Source organism: Mobula hypostoma, chromosome 6 (assembly GCF_963921235.1).
Source record: "Mobula hypostoma chromosome 6, sMobHyp1.1, whole genome shotgun sequence".
NCBI classification, from domain to species: Eukaryota; Metazoa; Chordata; class Chondrichthyes; order Myliobatiformes; family Myliobatidae; genus Mobula; species Mobula hypostoma.
This window is the reverse complement of record NC_086102.1, coordinates 2,231,651-2,258,077: the sequence shown is the minus strand read 5'-3', so window position 1 is coordinate 2,258,077 and position 26,427 is coordinate 2,231,651. Positions and strand designations below refer to the sequence as shown.

The 26,427-nt window shown below is 45.0% G+C and overlaps 1 long non-coding RNA gene across 1 annotated transcript in view; it reads left to right on the top strand.

Moving 5' to 3' along the window:
* The window catches only part of LOC134347442 (uncharacterized), a 101,770-nt gene extending 78,373 nt beyond the window's left edge, over nt 1-23,397 (top strand). Inside the window, exons 3-4 of the long non-coding RNA XR_010018155.1 lie at nt 3,156-3,270; nt 22,654-23,397. This is a non-coding gene — a long non-coding RNA (uncharacterized LOC134347442). The remainder of the gene's footprint in view (nt 1-3,155; nt 3,271-22,653) is intronic.
* The last annotated feature ends 3,030 nt before the right edge of the window (nt 23,398-26,427 follow it).

Sequence of the window (26,427 nt, the reverse complement as noted above, 5' to 3'; positions counted from 1 at the left end):
GGTTAGACTGATTTTAGTAGATTAAAAGTTCAGCAGAATATCCTGGGCTGAAGGACGGGTTGCACTTGAATCCCGGGGGACCAATATCCTGGCAGGCAAGTTTGCTAAGGTTATTGGGGAGAGTTTAAACTAGAATTGCTTGGTGATGGGAACTGAACTGAAGCGATGGTGAAGGGGTGGTTGGCTCACAAATAGAGAAAACTTGTAGGCAGAGAACGGATGGGCTCACACTGATGGTTTGAGATGTGTTCATTTTAATGCAAGTAGCATCATGAACAAAGCGGATAAGCTTAGAGCATGGATCAGTACTTGGATCTATGATGTTGTTGCCATTACAGAGATTTGGATGGCTCAGGGGCAAGAATGGCTACTTAGAGTGCCAGGCTTTAGATGTTTCGGAAAGGACAGGAATGGAGGCAAAAGAGGTGGGGGCGTGGCACTGCTGATCAGAGATAGTGTCATGGCTGCAGAAAAAGAGGATGTCATGGAGGGATTGTCTACTGAGTCTCTGTGGGTGGAAGTTAGAAACAGGAGGGGGTCAATATTTCTACTGGTGTTTTTTATAGACCACCCAATAGTAACAAGGACATCGAGGAGCAAATAGGGAGACAGATTCTGGAACGGTGCAGTAATAACAGGGTTGTCATGTTGTCATGGTGGGAGATTTTAATTTCCAAAATATTGATTGCCAGCTCCTTACAGCAAGGGGTTCAGCTGGGGTGGAGTTTGTTAGGTGTGTTCAGGAAGGTTTCTTGGCACAATATGTAGATAAGCCTACAAGAGGAGAGGCTGTACTTGATCTGGTATTGGGAAATGAGCCTGGTCAGGTGTCAGGTCTCTCAGTGGGAGAGCATTTTGGCGATAGTGATCACAATTCTATCTCCTTTACCATAGCATTAGAGAGGGATAGGAACAGACAAGTTAGGAAAGCGTTTAATTGGAGTAAGGGGAAATATGAAGCTATTAGGCATGAACTTGGAAGCATAAATTGGGAACAGATGTTCTCAGGGAAATGTACGGCAGAAACTGTGGCACACAGTCAGGGGGTATTTGCATGCCATTCTGCATAGGTACATTCCAATGAGACATGGAAAGGATGGTAGGGTACAGGAATTATGGCATACAAAGGCAGCTGAAAATCAACAAGAACGGTAATGCTTATGAAAAGTTCAAAAAACTATGTAATGATAGAGATCTAGAAGATTATAAGGCTAGCAGGAACAAGATAAAGAATGAAATTTGGAGAGCCAGAAGGGGCAATGAGAAGGTCTTGGCAAGCAGGATTAAGGAAAACCCCAAGGCATTCTGCAAGTATGTGAAGAGCAAGAGGATAAGACGTGAGAGAATAGGACCAATCAAGTGAGACAGTGGAAAAGTATATATGGAACTGGAGGAGATAGCAGAGGTACTTAATAAATACTTTGCTTCAGTATTCACTACAGAAAAGGATCTTGGCGATTGTAGGGATGACTTACAGCAGACTGAAAAGCTTGAGCATATAGACATTAAGAAAGAGGATGTGCTAGAGCTTTTGGAAAGCATCAAGTTGGATAAGTCACCAGGACCAGATGATATGTAACTTAGGCTACTGTGGGAAGCGACGGAGGAGATAGCTGAGCCTCTGGCGATGATATTTGTATCATCAATGGGGACAGGAGAGGTTTCAGAGGATTGGAGGGTTGCAGATGTTGTTCCCTTATTCAAGAAAGGGGCTAGAGATAGCTCAGGAAATTATAGACCAGTGAGTCTTACTTCAATGGTTGGTAAGTTGTTGGAGAAGATCCTGAGAGGCAGGATTTATGAACATTTGGAGAGGCATAATATGATTAGGAATTGTCAGCATGGCTTTGTCAAAGGCAGGTCGTGTCTTATGAGCCTGATTGGATTTTTTGAGAATGTGACTAAACACATTAATGTAGGTAGAGCAGTAGATGTAGCATATATGGATTTCAGCAAGGTATTTGATAAGGCTTATTGAGGACGTAAGGAGGCATGGGATCCAAGGGGACATTGCTTTGTGGATCCAGAACCGGCTTGCCCACAGAAGGCAAAGAGTGGTTGTAGACGGGTCATATTCTGCATGGAGGTCGGTCACCAGTGGAGTGCCTCAGAAATCTGTTCTGGGACCCCTACTCTTCGTGATTTTTATAAATGACCTGGATGAGGAAGTGGAGGGATGGGTTAGTAAATTTGCTGATGACACAAAAGTTGGGGGTGTTGTGGATAGTTCTGGATGGCTGTCAGAGGTTACAGCGGGACATCGATAGGATGGAAAACTGGGCTGAGAAGTGGCAGATGGCATTCAACCCAGATAAGTGTGAAGTGGTTCATTTTGGTAGGTAAAGTATGATGAGAGAATATAGCATTGATGTTAAGACTCTTGGCAGTGTGGAGGATCAGAGGGATCTTGGGGTCTGAGTCCATCGGACACTCAAAGCTGCTGCGCAGGTTGACTCTGTAGCTAAAAAGGCATACGGTGCATTGGCCTTCATCAACCGTGGGATTGAGTTTAGGAGTGGAGAGGTAATGTTGCAGCTATATCGGACCCTGGTCAGACCCGACTTGGAGTACTGTGCTCAGTTCTGGTCACCTCACTACAGGAAGGATGTGGAAACCATAGAAAGGGTCCAGAGGAGATTTACAAGGATGTTGCCTGGATTGGAGAGCATTCCTTACGAGAATAAGTTGAGTGTACTTGGCCTTTTCTCCTTGCAGCAACGGAGGATGAAAGGTGACGTTATAGAGGTATATAAAATGATGAGAGGCACTGATTGTGTGGATAGTCGGAGGCTTTTTCCCAGGGCTGAAATGGCTAAAAAGAGAGGGCCCAGTTTTAAGATGCTTGGAAGTAGGTACAGAGGAGATGTCAGGGGTAAGTTTTTTACGCAGAGAGTGGTGAGTTCATGGAATGGGCTGCCGGCGACGGTGGTGGTGGAGGATACGATAGTGTCTTTTACGAGACTCCTGGACAGGTACATGGAGCTCAGAAAAATAGAGGGCTATGGGTAACCCAGGGTAACTTCTAAAGTAAGTATATGCTCGGCACAGCATTCTGGGCCAAAGGGCCTGTATTGTGCTGTAGGTTTTCTATGATTCTATGACCTGTAATGTACTATGTGCTATGTCCTATTTTCTATGTTGTGTATCTGCCACAGCTCACTGGTGACCTTCCTGCTCCAAACCAGCATCTGCAGGCTCCAGCTCTCCTGATGAGACTTGGGACTTGAATGATCATTCTTCTGCTGCAGTGTTGGAGCACCCGTTCTTGAGGTGAGGCTCATTTACGAAGCACTTGGATTAGTGTATTGAGAAGTGAGACTGTGGGCTAAGCTTAGAAAATTAGGACTGACGGGGTGGGCACGCTTGTTGGCACTGACTGGTGGGGCCCAAAGGCCTGTATCTATTTATTTTTTTTAATTGGAGTACAACGTTAAACGGGCCATTCTGGCCCAATGAGCCACAACACCCAATAACCCACCTGTTTAACCTTAACCCAATCATGGGACAATTTACAATGACCAATTAACCTACTAACTGGTACATCTGTGGACTGTGGGAGAAACTGGAGCACCCGGAGGAAACCCGACCACTCATGGGAAGAACGTACACATTTTCTGACAGAGGATTTCACAACTGAATTCTGAACTCTGACGCCCCGAGCTACAATAATGTCGCACTGCCGTGGCACTCCGGGACTCCAATAGACCAGTCCAATTTGGTTGGTAGATCTAAAAGTTCCCATGGTGTTTTCATTCATTTAACTTGCTAAAATAGATTATCTAGTCATTATTAAAATACACTTCCTCCTGCACTTTCTCCTTTTCTGTCTGGCCATTACTATTTTACCAATTGTGGAAGCTCATTCTGTGCCAAATAGCAGCAGCATTTTTAACATTGCAAAAACAACTACATTTCAAAAGTCAGAGGATAATGGAACAATATCAGCACAGATAGAGGCCCTTTGGCCCATCAAGTCAATGCCGAGCACGGGGTCCACCCAGCTGCTCTCAGTTTCCTGCAGTCAGCCCGTATTCCTCTAAACCCCATCACTCCATGTACCAGTCCAAGTTCTTAAATGATACTGTTGTACCTGCCTCAAATACTTCATCTGGCAACTTTTTCAATATACTTATCACCCTCTGGGTGTAAAAGTTGCCCCCAGGACCCTTTTAAAACTTTCCTCTCTCAATTTAAACCTTTGGCCTCTAGTTTTGGGCTCCCCTATCCTGGGAAAAAGACTGTCAGTAGGAACAGTATAAAGGAATGTATCTGACCTGGCAGACAGGAACAGATGAGCAGAATGCACACGAACTACAGGACTGGAAAGGAAGGGAGAAGATGCCAGAGTAAAAAGGTGGGGGGGGGGGGGAAGCAGGCAGGTGATAGGTGAGACCAGGCGTTGGGTCATTCGGGCTTCGGCAAGGTAGGTGGGTAGATAGACTTCATTTTTTTTTAGGAATAGAGAGCATGCCTGTAGGGTTAGTACTTTGTTAGATCTTTCAGTCTCCCAGATGGCCACATCTGTGCCAGGTGCACCAAGATACAGCTCCTGAGAGACTGTGTTAGGGATCTGGAGCTGTGGCTCGATGACCGACAGCTTATTAGGGAGAGTGAACAGGAGGTAGAGAGGAGCTATGGGGAGTCAGTCACCCTGAGGCTGCAGGAGTTAGATAAGTGGGTAACTGTCAGGGAAGGGATGGGAAGAGCTCAGATAGTAAAGAAGCATAGAAACATAGAAAATCTACAGCACAATTCAGGCTCTTTGGCCTACGATACTGTGCCGAACATGTACTTATTTTAGAAATTACCTAGGATTACCCATAGCCCTCCATTTTTCTAAGCTCAATGTACCTATCCAGGAGTCTCTTAAAAGACCCTATCGTATCTGCCTCCACCACCATCACCAGCAGCCCCTTCCACGCACTCACCACTCTCTGAGTGAAAAACTTACCCCTAACATCTCCTCTGTATCTGCTTCCAAGCACCTTAAAACTGTGCCCTCTTGTGTTAGCCATTTCAGCCTTGGGAAAGAGCCTCTGACTATCCACACAATCAATGCCTCTCATCACCTTATACACCTCTATCAGGTCACCTCTCATCCTCTGCCGCTCCAAGGAGAAAAGGCCGAGTTCACTCAACCTATTCGCATAAGGTATGGTCCCCAATCCAGGCAACATCCTTGTAAATCTCCTCTGCACCCTTTCTATAGTTTCCACATCCTTCCTGTAGTGAGGTGACCCAAACTGAACACAGAACTCCAAGTGGGGTCTGACCAGGGTTCGATATAGCTGCAACATTTCCTCTCGGCACCTAAACTCAATCCCACAGATGATAAACGCCAATACATCATATGCCTTCTTAACCACACTGTCACCACCCTCTGCATACAAAACTTGCCCCTGACATCTCCTCTGTACCTACTTCCAAGCACCTTAAAATTGAGCCCTCTCGTGGCCATCCCCCTCAGTAATCATTATCTCGTTTTGGATGCTGTTGATGGGGGTGACCTGACAGAGGACAACCACAGCGATCAGGTCTCTGGCACTGAGCCTGGTTCCGTGGTGCAGAAGGGAGAGAAGAAGATGAGGAATGTGGTAGTCATAGGGGATTCCGTAGTGAGGGGAAGTGACAGAAGGTTCTGTCAGCCTGATAGAGATACCTGCATGCTGTGTTGCCTCCCAGGTACCAGGATACATGATGTCTCGGATCGGGTGCAGAGTATTCTGAAGGGAGAGAGTGAAGTCTTGGTACACGTTGGTACCAATGACATAGGTAGAAAAAGGGAGGAGGTCCTGAAGAGGGAATTCAGGGAGTTGGGTAGGAAGCTGAAAAGCAGGACCTCCACGGTAGTAATCTCAGGATTGCTGCCTGTGCCACGTGCTGATGAGCGCAAGAATAGCATGATGAGGCATAACTGTTGAGGCCAGTTCATTAGCTATGTTTAAAAGGAAGTTAGATATGGCCCTTGTGGCTACAGGGGTCAGGGGGTATGGAGGGAAGGCTGGGTTCTGAGTTGGATGATCAGCCATGATCATAATAAATGGCGGTGCAGGCTCGAAGGGCCGAATGGCCTACTCCTGCACCTATTTTCTATGTTTCTATGTTTCTATTAATGCACGGCTGAGAAACTGGTGTAGGGGGCAGGGCTTTGGGTTCCTGGATCATTGGGGCCTCTTCTGGGAGGTATGACCTATGAAAATAGGACGGGTTACACCTGAGCCCAAAGGGGTCCAATATCCCAGCAGGCAGGTTTAATAGAGCTGTTCTGAAGGGTTTAAACTAATTTGGCAGGGGGGTGGGAAGCGGAGTGATAGGGTTGAGGAAGGGGGAAACAGAAATAAATCAAAGATAGCGTGCAACAGAGATGATAGAAAGGACGGGCAGCAGATGAGGCATAATCACAGCCAGTGGGACGAGTTACAGAACAATAGAGGCATGGTGCAGTTAAAACAGAAAGCAACAAATACTGGACTGAAAGAGTTATATTTGAATGCATGCAGAATAAGAAATAAAATGGACAATCTTGAAATTCAGCTACAGATTGGCAAGTATGACATTATGGCCATTTCTGAAACTTGGCTAAAGGATGGCTGACATTGGGATTTGAATGTCCAAGGATATACGATGTATTGGAAAGATAGGTCAGTAGGCAGAGGGGGTGGTGTGGTTCAGTATATAAGAAATAATATTAAATCATTAGAAAGGAATGACATAGGATTGGAAGGTGTAGAGTCTCTATGGGTTGAGTTAAGAAATGGCAAGGGTAAAAGGACCCTAATGGCAGTTGTATACAGGCCTCCAAACAGCAGCCAGGATGTGGATTACAAATTACAGCAGGAGATAGAAAAGGCGTGTCAGTAAGGCAATGTCATGATAATCGTTGGGGATTTTAGCATGAAAGTGGATTGGGTAAACCAGGCCAGTACTGGACCTCAAGAGAGAGAATTTGCAGAATGTCTAAGGGATGGCTTTTTAGAACAGCTTGTTGTTGAGCCCACTAGGGGATTGGCTGTGCTGGATTGGGTGTTGTGCAATGATCCGGAGGCGATAGGAGAGCTTGTTGTTAAGGAACCCTTAGGGAACAGTGATCACAATATGATGGAGTTCACTTTGAAATTTGAGGAGAAACTAAATTCCAATGTGTCGGTATTTCAGTAGGATAAAGGAAATTACAATGGCATGAGAGGGGAACTGGCTAAAGTTGATTGGAAAGGGACACTAGCAGGAAGGACGGTAGAGCAGCAATGGCTGGAGTTTCTGTGAAAATGAGGGAAGTGCAAGACAGATATATTCCAAATAAGGAGAAATTTTTGAATGGAAGAAGGACATTACCGTTGCTGACAAGTGAAGTCAGAGCCAAAGTAATAGCAAAAGAGAGGGCATACAATGAAGCCAGAACTAGTGGGAAGATAGAGGATTGGGAAGCTTTTAAAAACTTGCAGAAGGATACTAAGAAGGTCATTAGGAAGGAAAAGGTGGATTATGAAAGGAAGTTGGCGACTAATATCAAAGAAGATACTAAAAGCTTTTTAAATAAGTAAAGGGTAAAGGAGAGTTAAGGGTAGGTATAGGACCAATAGAAAATGATGCCAGCAATATTGTAATGAGAGATGCAGAGATGGTAGAGGAACTGAATGCGTATTTTGCATCAGTCTTCACAGTGGAAGACATTTGCAGTATACTGGACATTCATGAATGTCAGGGAAGTGAAGTATGTGCAATGAAAATTACGACTGAGAAGGTGCTCAGGAAGCTTAATGGTCTGAGGGTGGATAAATCTCCTGGACCTGATGGAATGCACCCTCAGGTTCTGAAGGAAGTAGCTGGAGAGATTGCAGAGGCATTAACAATGATCTTTCAAGAATCGATAGATTCTGGCATTGTACCGGATGACTGGAAAATTGCAAATGTTACTCCACTATTTAAGAAGGGTGGGAGGCGGCAGAAGGGAAACTATAGACCTGTGAGCCTGACATCAGTGGTTGGGAAGTTGTTAGAATCGATAGTTAGGGATGAGATTACGGAGTACCTGGAGGCACATGACAAGATAGGCCAAAGCCTCAAAGCTGATATGCAGGTTGACTGTGTGGTTAAGAAAGCATACGGTACATTGGCTTTCATCAACCATGGGACTGAGTTTAAGAGCCAAGAGGTAATGTTGCAGCTATGTAGGGCCCTGGTCAGACCCCACTTGGAGTACTGTGCTCAGTTCTAGTCACCTCACTACAGGAAGGATGTGGAAACCATAGAAAGGGTGTAGAGTAGATTTACAAGGATGTTGCCTGGATTGGGGAGCATGCCTTATGAGAATAGGTTGAGTGAACTCGGCCTTTTCTCCTTGGAGCGACGGAGGATGAGAAGTAACTTGATTGAGGTGTACAAGATAATGAGAAGCATTGATCGTGTGGGTAGTCAAAGGCTTCTCCCCAGGGATGGAGTGGCTAACACAAGAGAGCATAGTTTTAAGGTGCTTGGAAGTAGGTACAGAGGAGATGTCAGGGGTAAATTTTTTACGCAGAGAGTGGTGGGTGCGTGGAATGGGCTGGACAGGTACATGGAGTTTAGAAAAATGGAGGGCTATGGGTAAGATTGGTAGTAGTTCCAGTGTAAGGACATGTTCGACACAGCTTTGAGGGCCGAAGGGCCTGTATTATGCTGTAGGTTTTATATGTTTCTATGTTCCCTGAAAGGAAAATCTTGCCTGACTAACCTACTGCAATTTTTTGAGGAAATTACAAGCAGGACATGCAGTGGATATGGTGTACTTGGATTTTCAGAAGGCTTTTGACAACGTGCTACAAAGGAGGTTGCTTAGCAAGTTAAGAGCACATGGAATTACAGGGAAGTTACTAGCATGGGTGGAACATTGGCTGATTGGCAGAAAACAGAGAGTGGGAATAAATGGATCCTATTCTGTCCGGCTTCCGGTTACCAGTGGAGTTTCACAGGGGTTGTGTTGAGACCGTTGCTTTTTACGATATATGTCAATGATTTGGACTATGGGATTAATGGATTTGTGACTAAATTTGCCAATGATACAAAGATCGGTGGAGGAGCAGGTAGTGTTGAGGAAACAGAGACTTAGATAGTTTAGGGGAATGGGCATAGAAGTGGCAAATGAAATACAATGTTGGAAAGTGTATGGCTATGCACTTTGGTGGAAGAAATAAATGGGCAGACTATTATTTAGATGGAGAGAGAATTCAAAATGCAGAGATGCAAAGGGATTTGGGAGTCCTTGTGCAGGATACCCTAAAGTTTAACCTCCAGGTTGAGTCGGTGGTGAAGAAGGCAAATGCAATGTTGGCATTCATTTCTAGAGGTATAGAATATAAAAGCAGGGATGTGATGTTGAGGCTCTATAAGGCACACTTGGAGGATTATGTGCAGTTTTAGGCTTCTTATTTTAGAAAGGATATACTGACATTGTAGAGGGTTCAGAGAAGATTCACGAGATTGATTCTAGGAATTATGGGGAGCAAGGACATGGCAGACCAATTGAATAATTACTTTGGTTCTGTCTTCACTAAGGAGGACATAAATAATCTTCCAGAAATAGTAAGGGACAGAGGGTCCAGTGAGATGGAGGAACTGAGCGAAATACATGTTAGTAGGGAAGTGGTGTTAGGTAAATTGAAGGGATTGAAGGCAGATAAATCCCCAGGGCCAGATGGTCTGCATCCCAGAGTGCTTAAGGAAGTGGCCCAAGAAATAGTGGATGCATTAGTGATAATTTTTCAAAACTCGTTAGATTCTGGACTAGTTCCTGAGGATTGGAGGGTGGCTAATGTAACCCCACTTTTTAAAAAAGGAGGGAGAGAGAAACCGGGGAATTATAGGCCGGTTAGCCTAACGTCGGTGGTGGGGAAACTGCTGGAGTCAGTTATCGAGGATGTGATAACAGCACATTTGGAAAGCGGTGAAATGATCGGACAAAGTCAGCATGGATTTGTGAAAGGAAAATCATGTCTGACGAATCTCATAGAATTTTTTGAGGATGTAACTAGTAGAGTGGATAGGGGAGAACCAGTGGATGTGGTATATTTGGATTTTCAAAAGGCTTTTGACAAGGTCCCACACAGGAGATTAGTGTTCAAACTTAAAGCACACGGTATTGGGGGTAAGGTATTGGTGTGGGTGGAGAATTGGTTAGCAGACAGGAAGCAAAGAGTGGGAATAAACGGGACCTTTTCAGAATGGCAGGCGGTGACTAGTGGGGTACCGCAAGGCTCAGTGCTGGGACCCCAGTTGTTTACAATATATATTAATGACTTGGATGAGGGAATTAAATGCAGCATCTCCAAGTTTGCGGATGACACAAAGCTGGGTGGCAGTGTTAGCAGTGAGGAGGATGCTAAGAGGATGCAGGGTGACTTGGATAGGTTGGGTGAGTGGGCAAACTCATGGCAGATGCAATTTAATGTGGATAAATGTGAAGTTATCCACTTTGGTGGCAAAAATAGGAAAACAGATTATTATCTGAATGGTGGCCGATTAGGAAAAGGGGAGGTGCAACGAGACCTGGGTGTCATTATACACCAGTCATTGAAAGTGGGCATGCAGGTACAGCAGGCGGTGAAAAAGGCGAACGGTATGCTGGCATTTATAGCGAGAGGATTCGAGTACAGGAGCAGGGAGGTACTACTGCAGTTGTACAAGGCCTTGGTGAGACCACACCTGGAGTATTGTGTGCAGTTTTGGTCCCCTAATCTGAGGAAAGACATCTTTGCCATAGAGGGAGTACAAAAAAGGTTCACCAGATTGATTCCTGGGATGGCAGGTCTTTCATATGAAGAAAGACTGGATGAACTGGGCTTGTACTCGTTGGAATTTAGAAGATTGAGGGGGGATCTGATTGAAACGTATAAGATCCTAAAGGGATTGGACAGGCTAGATGCGGGAAGATTGTTCCCAATGTTGGGGAGGTCTAGAACGAGGGGTCACAGTTTGAGGATAGAGGGGAAGCCTTTTAGGACCGAGGTTAGGAAAAACTTCTTCACACAGAGAGTGGTGAATCTGTGGAATTCTCTGCCACAGCAAACTGTTGAGGCCAGTTCATTAGCTATGTTTAAAAGGAAGTTAGGTATGGCCCTTGTGGCTACAGGGGTCAGGGGGTATGGAGGGAAGGCTGGGTTCTGAGTTGGATGATCAGCCATGATCATAATAAATGGCGGTGCAGGCTCGAAGGGCCGAATGGCCTACTCCTGCACCTATTTTCTATGTTTCTATGTTTCTATGAAAGAGTTACTGTATGTGAAACGTCTGGCAGCTCTTGGGCTGTATTCCCTGGAGTTCAGAAGAATAAGGGGGGGATCTCATAGAAACATTTCGAGTGTTAAAAGGCCTGAACAGATTAGATATAGCAAAGTTATCTCCCATGGTAGGGGAGTCCAGGACAAGAGCGCACAACTTCAAGATTAAAGGACATCCATTTGGAACAGAGATGCGGAGAAATTATTTTAGTGAGAGGGTGCTAAATCTGTGGAATTGATTGCCACGAATGGCTGTGGTTGCATTTAAGGCAGAGATAGATAGGTTCTTGATTAGCCAGGGCATCAAAGGGTATGGGATAAAAGTAAGGGAGTAGGGATGACTGGAAGAATTGGATCAGCCATGATTGAATGGCGGAGCAGACTTAATGGGCCGAATGGCCTACTTCTGTTCCTATATCTTATGACTTTATGGTCTCATCTCCAGTTGTATGACCATCTCTCGTCTCTATCTCCAACAGCACAACCATGTCCCATTCCAATCTCCACCTCCACTTCCACCTATGTGACATGATTGTCTCTCATCCCCCAATCGATCTAAATGATCTTCTCACATTCCCACCGCTACTTGCACGACCATCTCTCATCCCCAACTCCACCTGCATGACCATCACCCATTCCCATCTTTACCTACAAGACCAACTTTCATCCCCATTTCTGCCTGCATGACCATCTCCCATTCCCATCTCCACCTGCACAATGATCTTACGACCCCATCTCTACCTACATGGCCATTTCTCATCCCAATCTCCCATTCCAATCTCCACCTGCACAACCATCAGTTATCCCCATCTCCACTTCCTTGACCATCTCCTGTTCCCATCTCCACGTGCACAACCATTTCTTGTCCCCATAACTACCTACACGACAATCTCCCATTTTCATCTCCACCTACACAACCATCAGTCATCTTCATCTCCACCTCCATGAACATCTTGTGTTCCCATCTCCACCTGCACGACTATCTGTCCTTCCCATTTCTATATACATGACAATCTCCCATTCACATCTCCACCTGCATGAAAATCTCGCGTTCACAACTCCACCTGCACGACCATATCCCGTTCCAATTTCCACCTACACAACCATCTCCCTTTCTCATCTCTACCTCTATAGCCATCTCCTTTTCCCATCTCCACTTGCACAACCATCTCTTACTCTCATCTCCAGCTGCTCAACGATCTCGCGTCTTGATCTCCACTAACATGACCATGTCTCGTTCCCATCTCCAATTCTCATCTTCACCTGGGGAATCATCTCTTGACTGCATAACCATCACTTGTCACCATCTCCTATTTTCATCTCCACTTCCACGACCTTCACCTGTTCCCATCTCCACCTGCGTGACCATCTCCCGCTCCCAGCACCACCTACACAATCATCTCCCATTCCCATCTCTACCAAAACAATAATCTCTCACTCTCATCTCCATTTACAAGATGATCTGGCATTCCTATCTCCACCTGCACAACCATCTGCCAACCCATTTCCGCTTGCATGACCATCTCCCGTTCCCATCTCCACCTGCAAGACCATCTCCCATTCCCATCTGCATCTGCATGACCATCTCCCGTTTCCATCTCCATCTGCATGACCATCTCCCGTTCCCATCTCCACCTGCTTGAACATCTCACAAGATCACGAGACAAAGGAGCAGAAGTAGGCCATTCGGCCCATCAAGTCTGCTCCGCCTCTCCATCATGAGCTAAACTATTCTCCCATCTAGTTCCAATTTCCGGCTTTTCCCCATATCCCTTGATATTCTGACTAATTAGATACCAATCAATGTCCTCCTTAAACACCCTCAATGATCGAGCCTCCACAGCTGTATGTGGCAACGAATTCCATAAATCCACGACCCACTGGCTAAAAAAAATTCTCCTCATCTATGTTTTAAATGGGTACCCTCTAATTCTAAGACTACGGCCTCTTGTCCTGGACTCACCCACCAAGGGAAACAGCCTTTCCACATCTACTCTGTCCAACCCTTTCAACATTTGAAATGTTTCTGTGAGATCCCCTCTCATTCTTCTATACCCTAATGAATACAAGAGCCGACAAACGCTCCTCATATGTTAGCCCTTGCATTCCAGGAATCATCCTCGTAAATCTTCTCTGAACTCTCTCCAACATCAGAACATGCCTTCTAAGATAGGGGGCCCAAAACTGCACACAGTATTCCAAATGAGGTCTCACCTGCCCGATTATTTCTTCTTCCAAAATGTACAACCATACATTTCTCAACATTGTATTTCATCTGCCATTTCCTTACCCACTCTTCTAAACTGACCAAGTCTCTCTGCAACCTTTCTGTTTCTTCAACACTTCCTGCTCCTCCACCTATCTTGGTGTCATCCGCAAACTTAGCCACAAAACCATTTAATCCATAATCGAAATCATTGATATACATTGTAAAAAGAAGCGGCCCCAACACCAACCCCTGCGGAACATCACTAGTAACCGGCAACCAATCAGAATAGGATCCCTTTATTCCCACCCTTTGCTTTCTGCCCATCAGCCAATGCTCCACCCATTCCAATATCTTTCCTATAATTCCATGAGCTCTCATCTTATTAAGCAGCCTCATATGCAGCACCTTATCGAAGGTCTTTTGAAAATCCAAATACACAACATCCATAGCCTCTCCCTTATCAATCTTATTTGAGATTACCTCAAAAAATTCCAATAAGTTGGTGAGGCAGGATCTTCCCTTCATGAAACCATGCTGGCTTGGGCCTGTTTTGTCATGCACCTTGAGGTATTTCATAACCTCGTCCTTGAGGATTGACTCCAATAACTTTCCAACTACCCATGTCAGATTAATAGGTCTGCAATTTTCTTTTTGCTGCCTCCTTCCTTTCTTAAATAACGGAATTACATTTGCGACCTTCCAGTCCTCCGGAACCATGCCAGAGTCTATTGATTCTTGGAAGATCATTTCCAATGCTTCCACAATCTTCAAAGCCACCTCCTTCAGAACCCATGGGTGCACCTCATCCAGTCCGGGAGACTTATCTATTCTTAGCCCATTTAGCTTCCCAAGCACTTTCTCTCTAGTAATCTTGACTGTACCTAATTCTATTCCCTGAGACCTCTGGCTATCAGGTATGTTGCTAATGTCTTCCACTATGAAGACTGATGCAAAATACTCATTCAGTTCCTCTGCCATCTCTTTGTTACCCATTATAATTTCTCCAGCATTATTTTCAATCGGTCCTTTATCTACCCATGTCACTCTTTTACTCTTCATATATTTTTTAAAAACTCTTAGTATTTTTGATGTTAATTGCCAACTTCCCTTCATAATTTATCTTTTCTTTCCTAATGACCTTCTCAGTTTCCTTCTGTAAGTTTTTAAAAGTCGTCCAGTCCTCAATTTTCCCACTAATTTTTGCTTCCTTGTACTCCTTTGTTTTTATTTTAGCCTTGACCTCTCTCATTAGCCACATTTGTGCCATTTTTCCATTCATGATTTTCTTTTTTCTTGGAATATATTTTTCCTGCACTTTCCTTATTTCTTGTAGGAGTTTCATCCAATTCTGCTCTACCATCCCTCCATCTGACTTACTTTTCCAATCTATTTGGGCCAGTTCCCATCTCCCATTCCCATCTCCACCAGCTCGACCATCTTTCATCCTCATCTCCAGCTGCACGACCGTCTCCCATTCCCATCTCCACCAGCATGACCACCTCCCATTCTATTCCCCACCATCACAACCATCTTCTGTTCCCATCTCTACCTGCATGACTATCTCCCTTTCCTATCTCCACCTGCACAACTATCTCTCATCCCCATCTCCACCAATGCAACCACCTCCACTATCATGGCCATTGACCATCCCTCTGCCCCTTCCCGCACAGCCATTTTCTGCCCCCTGCTCCTTACTATCTGCCCAGCCATTTCCTGTCTCTGCCTCTGCATCCTCCAATAGCTGCTCTGTCTTGAAGCAAGACACCTTGTGTCAATGGAGCTGCTGGACTGTCAGCTTATTTTATCATTTTCTGTGGGTTCCCAAGGAGTTAGAATTGCTTTCCAATCCACCAGGAGGAGGCGAGCAGTGGTTTGGCATTCCTTTGAATGTGTGAATTTACGAAAACTTGTCATGTGACATTCAGATCTAAATAACTCTGTGCAGCACCACAGTGACAGATATTTTTGTTCTGAGGAAGAGTTGTACTGATGCAGATAAATGGAACCTCAGAACATTCCAAAACATTTTATGATTAAATCTCTTTTACCGGTATTCATTCTGGTAAGAAAGCAGACAGGGCTGCTGATTTAAGATGCACAGTGAAATATGCTGACTGGTTGTATCACAGCCTGATATGGAAACACTGATGCCCATGATCAGAAAATCTGACAGAAAACAGTGGATACGGCCCAGTCCATTACAGATAAAGCCCTCCCCACCGTTGAGCACATCTGCACATCTGCTGTTGCAGGAACGCAGCTTTAATCATCAAGGACTCCCGCCACACAGGACATGCTTTCTTCTCACCAGTGCCAGCAGAAAAAAGGTACAGGAGCTACAGGTCCCACACCACCAGGTTCAGGAACCTCTCCATCTCTACCCCTCTCCCATCGGGCTCTTGAACCAGGGGGGATGACTTCACTCACCCAGCATTGAAAAGCTTCCACAACCTATCGACTGACTTTCAAGGACTCTACAGCCCATGTTCTCAATATTATTTAATATACTACAGACCCCTAATGGCTACCGGGACATTCAGGAACAGATATGTAATCAGATTGAAGAAATGAGTGAAAATAATAGGGTTGTTATCATGGGCGATTTCAACTTCCCTGTTATAAACTGGGAACTTCTTAGTGCGAGGGGTTTAGATGGGGAAGAATTTGTGAAGTGTATCCAAGAAGGCTTCTTAAATCAATGAAAGGAGGGGCAATATTGGGCCTGATGTCAGGTAATTAACCTGGCCAGATGACTAACCTTTTAGTGGTTGAACAGTTAGGAAACAGTGATCACATCATAACATCTAGAATAGCTCTAGATAAGGATAGGTATGGGCCTCGTGGGAGAATTTTAAACTGGAGTAGGGCAAATCATGAGGGCATTAGGCAGGAACTTAGAATCATTCATTTGGAACACAATTTCTCTGGGAAGTCCACATCAGACAGGCACAGGGTGTTTAAGGATCAATTGCACAGAGTAGAGGAAAGTATGTTCCTGTTTGAAGGAAGGACAGGGCTGGAAAGGTAAAGGATCCTTGCATGTCCAGAGAGGAGATGAACTTAGTCAAGAACAAAAGGAAAAGTATGCAAAACTTCCGAAGTCAAGGTCAAATGAAGCACATGAGGAATATAAAGAAGCCAGAAAAGAACTAAAGATGGAATTAGGAAAGCCGGGGGAGGGGCATGCAAAGTCCTTGGCCAGGAGGATTAAGGGGAATCCCAAGGCATTCTGTACATATATCAAAGCAAGAGGGTGACTAGGGAGAGGATAGGACAACATAAGAATAAAGTGGAACATTTGCTTGGATGCGGAGAATTTGAGTGAGGTACTTAATGAGTACTTTGTTTCAGTATTTAACAAGAAAAAGGATATGGAGGACCAGGAGATCAGTGCTGAGTGTATAAATATGTTAGGTTGTTCAGAGATCAAGGAGAAGGAAGTGTTGGGTCTCCTAATGAGTATTAGGTGGATAAGTCTCCAAGACCTGATGGGATTTATCCCAGGTTATTGAAGGAAGAAGATTGCTGGACCTTTGACCAGTGTCTTCATGTCCTATCTCAGCACGGGCGAGGTCCTGGAGGACTGGTGAGTCGCTAATATTATACCTCTATTTAAGAAGAGAACAAGGGAAGATCCTGGGAACTATAGACGGGTGAGTCTCACATCAGTTGTAAGGATATTGCTGGAGACAACTCCTAGGGATAGGATGTATGAGCATTTGGAAACTCATGGCCTAATCAGGGAGAGCCAGCACGGATTTGCATGGCAGGTCATGCCTTTCCAATGACTGAGATTTTTGACAAGGTAATGAGAGAGATTGATGAGGGTAGGGCAGCGAATGCTGGCTGCATGGTTTTAGTAAGGCATTTGAATAGATTCTTAACAGTGTTGCTGAGCAGACAGATCCTGAGATCCAAGTTCACAGCTCCTTGAAAGTGGCTACACAGGTCAATTAAATGGTTAGGAAGGTTTATGGAATGCCTGCTTTCATTAATCAAGGTACTGAATTCAGAAATCAAGAGGTTATGTTGCAACTTTATATAACTCTGGTTAGGCCCCGTCCAGAGTGTTGCCTACAGTTCTGGTCACCCCACTATGGGAAGGATATTGAGGTTTAGGAGAGGTTTCCAGGATGCTGCCTGGTTGAGAGGGTGTGTGCTAACATAAGAGACTGGATAAACTTGGGTTGGTTTCTCTGGAGCGCTGGAAGCTGAGGGGAGATCTGAGAGAGGTTTACAAGGTTATGAGAGGCATAGATACAGTGGACAGAGAATATTTGTTTCCCAGGGTTGAAATGTCTAATACCAGAGGGCATGCATTGAAGGCGAGAGGGGATAGGTTCAACGAGGGGATGTGATGGGTAAGTTATTTACTCAGAGTTGCGGATGCCTGGAATGCACTGCCTGATATGGCGGTAGAGGCAAATACATCAGAGGCTTTTAAGGGACATTTGACACTTGACACTAGTCACTAGACTACTACAGTACAGTGCAGGTCCTTCAGCCCTCGATGTTGTGCCGACCCATATATTCCTTAAAAATTGTACTAAACCCACATTACCCCGTAACCCTCTATTTTTCTTTCATCCATGTGCCTGTCCAAGAGGTTCTTAAATACCCCTAATGTTTTAGACTCCACCACCATCCCTGGCAAGTCATTCCAAGCACCCACAACTGTTACATGCTCAAGGAGATCTGTTTATTTTTGTGAGAATGATGTAATGGTCTGTTGGAGGTCACCTGATGTGATTTCCCCGCCGATGTGAGATCATGTAATGACATGTGCCCCGTGACTATATAAGGGTCGACCCAGGTGACACAGTTGGTTTTTGAGTTTGTAGATTTCCAGGTAGAACGTGTTGTATCTCCATTTCTGTTGCGTGTTTGTTTTTGGTGATGCAGTTTCATTTTTAAAATAGTTGTGCATTCTGTTGTAAGATACCATTATTATTTGGACTGGAAATTTTTGCTAGATGTGTTGATTTACTCAATTCCAACATTCAAAGGGAGAGTGAAGAATTCATCAAAGTGCAGGATCGAAGGATTGAGAGAAGTCGGCATCGTTTGACATTTTAATAAAGGATCGACCTTATTGAGTCTTCGTTGGAGTAGCAACCTGCATCGAGATAACTCTTGCCAAAAGAGAAATGAGTTCATGCAAAAAGATGCTCTCTCTCTCTAAAGGAATTTAAAGTCAGTCGATTTAAACTGTTTATTTTCGGCATCGTGAATCCCGTGGACAGAACCAGCAGTAAAGGTGCGCCTGTGAAGAAATCTTTCTCCAGAGAAGTCTCTCCCAATTGAATGTGTAAATCTGTTCGACTTTCGAAGTCATTGCTTTAAGAACTATATCTGACTGTATCGCTTTACGAACTTTTTTCGCATTTAACGCTTTAAGAACCAGAGCCAAGTGGCGAGTTGGTGAACAGCTGCATATCTGTTAACTTCCGGTTAAAGTTTTTGTTTGTTTTTTTTTCCCTTATCGTTTATCGGTGTTTAATAAATGTTTGGTTATTTTTATATAACCTGTCTCGATTGATATTCATTGTTGCCGGTTACGTAACACAACCCTCTTGTAAAAAACTTACCCCTGATGTCTCCCTTAAACTTCCCTCCCTTAACTTTGTACATATGCCCTCTGGTGTTTGCTATTTGTGCCCAGGGAAACAGGTACTGGCTATCCACCCTATCTATGCCTCTCATAATCTTGTAGACCTCTATCAAGTCCCCTCTCATTCTTCTACACTCCAAAGAGAAAAGTCCCAGCTCTTCTAACCTTGCCTCATAAGACTTGTTTTCCAATCCAGGCAACATCCTGGTATATCTCCTCTGCACCCTCTCCATACTTTCCACATCCTTCCTACAATGAGGTGACCAGAACTGAACACAATACTCTAAGTGTGGGCTCACCAGAGATTTGTAGAGTTGCAACATGACCTCTCTACTCTTGAACTCAATCCCCCTATTAATGAAACCCAGCATCCCATAGGCCTTCTTAACTATCCTATCAAACTGTGCAGCAACCTTGAGGGATGTATGGATTTGAACCCCAAGGTCCCTCTGTTCATCCACATTCTTAAGTAACTGACCATGAACCCTGTACTCAGCCTTCTGGTTTGTCCTTCCAAAATGCATCACCTCACACTTACCCGGATTGAACTCCATCTGCCACTTTTCTGCCCAACTCTGCATCCTGTCTATATCCTCTTGTAACCTTCGACAGCCTACAGCTCCATCCACGACTTCTCCAATCTTCGTGTCATCCGCAAACTTACTCACCCATCCTTCCGCATCTTCATCCAGGTCATTTATGAAAATCACAAAGAGCAGGGGTCCCAGGACAGATCCTTGCGACACTCCACTAGTCACCGACCTCCAGGCAGAATACTTTCCTTCCACTACTACCCTCTGCTTTCTTCCTTTAAGCCAATTTTTTATCCAAACAGCCAAGGTTCCACTGATCCCATGCCTCATGACTTTCTGGATGAGTCTCTCGTGGGGGACCATGTCAAATGCCTTGCTAAAATCCATGTCGACCACATCTACTGCCCTACCCTCATCAATTTCTTTTGTTACCTCTTCAAAAAACTCAATTAGGCTCGTGAGGCATGACCTTCCCTTCACAGAGCCATGTTGACTATCCTTGAGTAGACTCTACTTCTCCAAATGTTCGTAGGCCCTATCCTTAAGATCCTTTCCAATAGTTTGCAGACCACCAACGTAAGACTCACTGGTCGATAGCTCCCAGGATTCTCCCTATTACGTTTTTTAAACAAGGGAACTACATTTGCCATTCTCCAATCCTCCGGACCCTCCCCTGCAGCCAAAGAGGATTCAAAGATCATAGCTACTGCTCCAGCGATCTCTTCTCTCACTTCCCACAGCAACCTGGGGTATGGACTTATCAATCTTGATGTTTTTCAGAAGATCCAACACTTCTTCTTCCTGTCGAAGGGTCTCGGCCTGAAACGTCGACTGCACCTCTTCCTACAGATGCTGCCTGGCCTGCTGCGTTCACCAGCAACTTTGATGTGTGTTACTTCTTCTTCCTTAATCTCCACATTGCCCAGCACACAGGCCTGTTCTACTTCGACCTCACCCTGATGAAGGTCCTTTTCACTTGTGAATACTGAAGCAAAGTATTCATTTAGGACCTCCTCAACCTCCTCCGCCTCCAGGCACATGATGCCTTCTTTATCCTTTAGTGGCCCCACCTTCATTCTTGTCATCCTTCTGTTCTTCACATACGCATAGAATGCCTTGGGGTTCTCCTTAATCCTACATGTCAAGGCCTTCTCATGCCCCCTTCGAGCTCTCCTAAATCCTTTCTTAAGCTCCTTCCTGGCTACCCTATATTTCTCATGAGCCCTTCCTGCTTCCTGCTTCTTATATCTAACATATGTTTCCTTCTTCCTCTTGACGAGTTCCCTCACGTGTTTCGTCAGCCACGGTTCCCTTTTCCTACCATTTTTTCCTTGTCTCAGTGGGACAAACCTATCCTGAACCCAGCCCAAGTGGTCCCTAAACTTCCTCCACATTACTTCTGTGCTTTCACCCTTGAACATCTGTTTCCAATTTACTTTCGCTAGTTCCTGCCTCATCCCTTCTTAGGCAGCCCTTCCCCAGTTAAGCACTTTCCCATTTTGTCTGTTTTTATCCTTTTCCATAGCTATGCTGAAGCTAAGGGAGTTGTGGTCACTCCCACCAAAATGCTCCCACACCAAGGGGTCTGCCACCTGACCAGGTTCATTACCCAGAACTAGATCCAGTATGGCCTCTCCTCTCGACGGCCAGTCCACATACTGTGTCAGGAATCCTTCCTGAACACACCTGACAAATTCAGCCCCATCTATCCCCCTTGCAGTCAGGAGATGCCAGTCAATATGAGGGAAGTTGAAATCACCCATAACCACAACCCTGTATTTCCTGCACCATTCTAAAATCTGCCTGCTTATCTGCTCCGCGGTGTCCCAAGGGCTATTTAGAGGCCTATAGACTACTCCCAGCACAGTGATTGATCCCTTCCTATTTCTGACTTCCACCCACACCGACTCAGTGGACACTCCCTCTGCAGCCTCCTCCCTTTCTATAGCCGTGATACTATCCCTGACCAGTAATGCTACTTCCCCCCCTACTTTCTACCTCCCATCCTATTCCTTTTAAAACACCTAAACCCCTGTACCTGCATCAGCCAATCCTGCCCTTCCTCCAGCCAAGTTTCAGTAACAGCCACAGCATCATAGTTCCACATACTGATCCATACTGTAAGTTCATCCCCTTTATTCCTAATACTCCTAGCATTGAAATAGACACATTTCAACCCCTCTAACTGGCTACATTTATGTTTTGTCCCCTGTCTGTCCTTCCTCACCAACTCAGAACACATACTGTCATACCCTTGTCCTTCTACCCTAATCTCTGCTCTCACATTCTGATTCCCACCCCGCTGCCAAACTAGTTTAAACCCTCCCCAACAGCTCTAGCAAAGCTGCCCGCCAGGATCCCTTTCCAGTTCAGGTGCAGCCCGTCATTTTTGTACAGGTCAGACCTTCCCTAAAAGAGATCCCAATGATCCAGAAATCTGAACCCCCGCCCCCTGCACCAAATATTCAGCCATGCATTCATCTGCCATAACTTCCTGTTCCTACCCTCTCTGTCTCGTGGCACAGGCAGCAATCCCGAGATTACCACCCTTGAGGCCCTGCTTTTTAACTTCTTTCCTAACTCCCTATATTCCTTCTTCAGGACCTCATCCCCACTCCTATCTATGTCGCTGGTCCCCATGTGGACCACGACATCTGGCTGCTCACCTTCTCTCCTGAGAATACTGAGAACTCGATCCGAGATATCGCGGACCTTGGCACCAGGGAGGCAACAGACCATCCGGGAATCTCGATCTCTCCCACAGAACCTCTTATTTGTCCCCCTAACTATCAAATCCCCTGTCACTACTGCTCTCCTCTTTTCCCTCCTTCCCTTCTGAGCTTTGGATAGGCACATGGATGTAAGGAAGATGGAGGGATATGGTTGTGGTGCAGCTCGGATGGATTAGTGTTTGAGTGGTTTCGATTTGCTTTTTAGCAGGTTCAACACAGAACTGTGAGCCAAATGACCTGTTGAAGTAGTTGAAATGGTTCTATTTATAATCAGAGATCGTATACAGTATATAACTTGAAATATTTATCTTTGCAGACATCCACATAAAACAGAAGAACCTCAAAGGAATGAAAGAGAGGAAAATTATAAGACCCCAAAGCCCCCTCTCTCTCCACCCCCATGCAATCAGCAACAAGCATCAATGAATCAACTTCTCCCCACCTCTTTCAGCAAAAAGCGTCAGCATCCACTACCTCCCAAGCAACAGCAAAGCACCCCAAAGGACACCATGATCTGCAATCAACAAGAACTGTTTACCTGACAGTTGGACATGCTACAGGCTCTCTCTCTCTCTCTCTCTCACTAATAAGGGACAGTGAAAGGGGAGACTAACAGTCACTGTTGCAGTGTTACAGTCTGCTGTGTCGCTTTTTATTCCAAGATTCCCTACCTGACTGAGAGAAGGAGAGGGAGAGTATGCAACTGCTGGACTGCAGAGACATCCGTCCATACAGGGCCATCTCCTACAGCGCCTCAATCGACAACACCAGCCTGAAATTGGTCATCCACAGGGTCGCGCTGGGCTGCACCCCAGAGGCACCATCTTCCAAGCCGCAATCAGGCCATCAGACTGATTAACTCATGCTGATTTGAGTGCATTTCTATGTTACGTTGACTGTTCTATTCATTATAAATTATTATAAATTACCATGATTGCACATTGCACATTTAGACAGAGACGTAACATAAAGATTTTTACTCCTAATGTATGTGAAGGATGGAAGAAATAAAATCAATTCATTTCAATTGTTTCTTCTACCAAAGTGCATGGCCATTCACTTTCCAACATTGTATTCCATCTGCTACTTTTTTGCCCATTCTGCTAATCTATCTAAGTCTTTCTGTGGTCTCTCTACCTCCTCAAAACTATCTGCCCCATCACCTATCTTCATATCATCCACAAACTTTGCAACAAAACCATCATATGTATCCTTGCAAACTTGTAAGGAAGTAGATGTGCTGCCACGCTTTATTTGTAATCTGCTTCTGTAAGCAACCTGCTAACACAAGCTTTTGACAGCAACTTCAAATTTCAAAGTATCTGTCCTAGACCCAGCAGTTAAGTGCAAAGTTTCTGACCCTCTCCACCTTTGAAGGTCAGGGTCTTGAAGCTTATTTATTAGTTTTGAAGGGATTATAGTTTTGAATGCCAAGCTGTAGTTGATAAAGAGCATCCTAATGTATGCATCTTTGCTGTCCAGATGTTACAGGGTCAATGAAATGACATCTGTCGGAGACCTGCCGTGCCAGTAGGTAAATTGGGGTGGATTCTAATCTCTGGAGCTTTGCTTCTTAGCCTCTGTCTGCATGCAGGCGGGACAGCCAAGTGATCAGATTTCCCAAAATGTGGTCTGGGCATGGAACAGTATGAATTCCTCATCTTGGTATAACAGTGATCCAGTGAGTTGGGACCCCAAGTGCTGCAGGTGATGATAATTGGGCAGAAATTTCTTCACACAAGCCTGATTGAATTTCTCGGCTATGATTTGAAATGTGATGGGGTGCGCTGTTTCTTGCTGTGTCATGGCAGAATTCAATATCTTGAGTACTCTGATTTTAGTGGTATGTAAACTGGTCAGGATCACAGAGAACTCTCTTGTTAAGTGGAACAGTTGGCACTTATTTGTTAGATGTTCCAGGTTGGGGGAACAAGAGTACAACAAAACCGTTACATCTGAGTGCCAAAGAGGGTTTATCATGAAAAATAGAACCCCCACCTTTTGCCTTCTCTGAATCAGCATTTTGGTGCATGCTGCATATCGAGAAGCCTTTAGATCTTACCGATGTATCTGGTGCGTCCAGAGTGACTGATGCATGTCTCTGTGAAACACAGAACACAACAATCCCTTATTTCCTTCCAACACAGCAATCTTGCCCTGAGGTCTTCAGTCTTGTTCTCCAGCAACTATACGTTGGCTAGCAAGAGGAAGATTCATTCCTCTGGGTCTCAGCCTGGTTTCGATTCCTCCCGTTCTGCCTCACTTTCGGCCATGGTGCTGTACCTGCATACCTGAGAGTTATGATCTTCAGAATATCGTGAAATCACTCATTTATGAAGATGGCTTAAAAGTATGCTGCTCAGGTTGCAGACTGTGGTAAGTATAATTCAAATGAATTACTGCAGCGGTCCCCAACCACCGGGCCGCACAGCACGTGCTACCGGGCCGCGAGGAAACGATATGATTTGGCGATGTGAGTCACCTGCACCTTTCCTCATTCCCTGTCACGGCCACTGATCAGCCATTACGCATGCGAGGTCGTGACCCGCACGTCATCCGTGTCAGCGCGGGAAGGAGATCAACTCCTCGAGCTTGCAAATGACGACGGGCTGAAAAGTATGTTTGACATAACACCTCTGCCGGTATTCTGGATCAAAGTCAAGGCTAAATATCCTGAGAAAACCACGAAAGCACTGAAAACGTTGCTTCCATTTCTAACATTTTTCTGCGAAGCGGAGTTTTCTGCAATGAATTCAATAAAAACTAAACTGCGGAATAGACTGGACACAAGGAACCCCCTTCGAGCATCGCTGTCTCCCATCACCCCTCAATAGGACCGTGTTGTTGCAGGGAAACAAGCCCAGGGCTCCCGCTGATTCAGCGATATTGGTGTGTTGCAATGATTTTATATGTTCATACGGGGAAAATATGTGCTGTGTGTTTAATATCCAAACATTACTTAAAATGTTATGATGCTATTGACTTACTTATAGAACCATATAATAATCACAGCACGGAAACAGGCCATCTGTGCCCTTCTAGTCCGTGCCGAACGCTACTCTCACCTGGTCCCACCGACCTGCACTCAGCCCATAACCCTCCATTCCTTTCCTGTCCATATACCTATCCAATTTTTCTTTAAATGATAATATCGAACCTGCTTCTGCCACTTCTACTGGAAGTTTGTTCAATACTTACTTACTTCAAGCTCCTCGATAATTGACTTATCATTATATCCATGCAAGGAAAATATGCGCTGTGTGTTTAATATTAAATTCATTAGATAAACCTTTTTAGAAACAAAATTGAGTGTATTACCCATTTATCACCTATATTCCGGTAGTGATTAACACCCCGCCCCGCCCACGAACAGAATCGTCAGAAAGGATTTGCTTCGGGGAGGGGGTGGGGAGGAATCGGCAGGTCACGACGCGCATGCGCATTGGTGCCTGCGCAAGGCTTCATGATCATTGCAGTCTTTAGGGTAAACAACGCATTTGACTGCTACTCTTGTTCGTTGGCAACCCTGCCGCCTCCCCCACCCCCGGGTCGGCCGGTCCGCAAGAATATTGTCAATATTAAGCCAGTCCGCAGTGCAAAAAAGGTTGGGGACCCCTGAATTACTGTATATTTAGAAGTTCTGAAAGCAACCTGTTAACAAAAGCTTTTGTAAGCATTGTGCCACCTTCTGTGTCGAACCAATTAAATCAGTAATTAAATGGCCAGCTAAAGTAAACGATTCTGACTACATATCCGTCCGTTTTCCTCACATTCGTGTGCCTATTTAAGGTGAGAGATGAGTGTAGATCAGGATGCCAGGAGGAACTGCAGAGAGAGTCTGATGGTGGGGAAAATCCATTCTTGAGAACACTGAAGATGGAGAAGATCTGGCAAAGCTGACATGGATCGGCGAGAGGGAAAGCATGCACCATCAAACAAATGGAATTTTTGGGAGATGTAGATGAGCTCTGGACAATGTAATGGAGCAGACTCTGATAAAAGCCTGCATTAAAGATTAGCATGAAAGCTGATGAGGTTGGGGATATGGGAGGTGAAGTGCTAACTGGAAACACAGTAGGTACGAAGGAGG